Source organism: Cephus cinctus, unplaced genomic scaffold (genome assembly GCF_000341935.2).
Source record: "Cephus cinctus unplaced genomic scaffold, Ccin1 Ccin1_scaffold0143, whole genome shotgun sequence".
Lineage (NCBI taxonomy): Eukaryota > Metazoa > Arthropoda > Insecta > Hymenoptera > Cephidae > Cephus > Cephus cinctus.
The window spans coordinates 298,438-300,999 of NW_014332873.1; positions in this window are offsets into that span (position 1 = coordinate 298,438).

The window sequence follows — 2,562 nt, forward strand, 5'->3', positions numbered from 1 at the left end:
GCCTTCGCGTGATTTACTAGTAAGAATGGACTGAATTGCAAGACAGTGTATAAAAATTTATATGACGAAACTCACAAGAATCCTTTATTATTCGTGGATCATAGTCGAAGGTCTCATGCATGTTCATTTGATGTCATCCGGGATATTCTGTCGTTCGTACGAAGTACGCCTTTAATTCAAAGGGCAATTAAGATCTCTTTATTAATCCGTGATGTCATCCAAGCCGAGTTGGTGTACAGACTAACATAAGTAAGAATGAAAGATTGGCCAGATACCTGATATCGTTGAAAATACCAATTACGACTTCGTTTCTCCATGAGGAATTGCGCAAGTTCAAAGTTGCACATCATTCCACATGACTAATTACGAATCACTCGCATAAGGTCCAACATCTACGTCACTTCTTTTTTTTCTTTCTAATACAAATATAATTGCGGTTCTCATCTTTTCATCAATTAATTCAAATTGCAGCCTATTCTGCTTTTACTCGTTTCCCAAAACACTTAAACTGTAGGTCGAGGTCGTATTCCTCTTTCACACTGATACGTCCTATTGCTCGTAACCGAAGATGATGCAAATCGTTGCTTGTTCTCGCACATAGAAACGTGTAGAAATTGCTTAACGTCAACGATCGACCACGTAAAATCCGATAAACTAATAGTAAGCTATGACCATCGCTCTAAGAAGCAGCTGATCGCGAATCTATATAAGTAAGTGTATTGTATAAAAGAGTAGCACCTTGTCCCGAATACTTTATTTTACCTTGAGATGCTTCAGTGTTATTTGACGAATCCTATTAGTGAATCATACCTTAAGTGAATGCTGTGACAATTGCCAGCTACGCTCGAACCGAGTCTGTCTGCCAATCAAAGATATTTCGAAAAAGCTATTATCGAATGAAGATTTTATGGAATTTCTATAATGGATTTCATCGCATCTCTTAGCTCACACGTCTTGTAAACCTAATGAATACAGACTAGATTTTATACTACAATAGAAACAGTAGTCTGGCAGCTTGCCTGGTTTTTAATGAAGTTGGCGACGAGTATCTTCTGCGTACTCTCCTTGTTCTTCGTGGACACTTGAAATTTCTCGAGAGTACTTTAATCTCGAAAGTGTTTACATTGCTGTGAAAATTCTATATCGCGTGCCATTTCTCCGTGGCGTCGCAACGTCCCGTGTTTCCTTTCTTTGCTACCAGCTCTATGGCGACGAGTAATATAAGAGCCGTGAACAATTAAATTCCGACGAACGACAATTTGTAATAGTAGCAGAGCAAATAGTATTTGTATATCCGAGTTTGTCTGTAAAACATGTTAATAACGAACAACTCAAACGGCCTGACCCTTTCCGAACGCGTGACAAGACTGACTCAGCTTACCCACGCCGGCCGCTTAGCGGCGCTGTTGGGCCCAAGGGCGGCAGGTTTAAATTCAAAGAATTCGAACAAAATCGGAAGAAAGCTATGGAAAATAACAATAAATAAAATGACAGTAAATTCAAATAAAATAAGTTTGGCTGCCGGTTGGGAATCGCGGTAGCTTTCGAATGCAGCGCTGTCGCAAATTCTCTAAGCGCCCATCAGCATTATGGATTCCTTTAAGATCCATAAAAAAATCCCATGCATAACCGTATCTAGGAATTCCGAGTGAGGCACAAAGAAAGCATCACGGAATTAATCATCTTGCGAGTTATCATGAAAAATGACTCTGTCAACCGTCTCAACGGGATAATAAATATGAGAAATTCATTATTAGACACAACCGAGTATCAAAGCGTTACCCACCTAATGCTTATTATAACGGATGAATGTAAACTGGACATCTGTAAAATTACTTAATTCACCACAAGGGGTGTACGAAGACGAGTGCAGTCAATAATTTATCTTCGCTCCATAAGCCAGAGCGTGCAATTTGCACCAGCTTGCATCTACATCCCCAGGTATATTATTGCACATAAAGATTCCACTATACAAGTATCGTACCTAAGAATCGTAAACACTGCCTGGGAATATTTTTGCCAGAAAATTCTCCACGTTGCCAGTTTCTTCTGACAACTCGAAGAATTTGACATTACATATCCCCACCGAGACACGATTAAGAAATAATAATAATCCCTCGAGGAGAATCAACCATTTTCAAAAAAATCTCTAAAAAGATATGAAAATTACGTGCAAATTTCGTAATAAGAAATTATATTACAGTAATGCAGATTGTCATTAATACAGGAACTTGAGTGATCCAGCAGGAGTATGCAGACGGTAATCACGCCAAGTATTACAGACCACGTGTCACTGATGTCAGGTAAAAGCTGCAACAGGAAAGGAAAGTGATGCTGGATGGTTAACGAGAAGTTCGAAAAGGTCGATGAAAAATGCGTGCCAATGTCATAACGCAAACATTAGGCGTAGAATTCCTCAGGTATAATATTAATACTTCTAAACGTTATGTACCAATAAAGCCGCCGCACGCTTTCACGACTGAGGTTACACATTCGGGAATGAAATCTTCCTGAAAATTGAAAAAAGAAATCAAGACATACTTGAGTCCATACAAGTCCCCC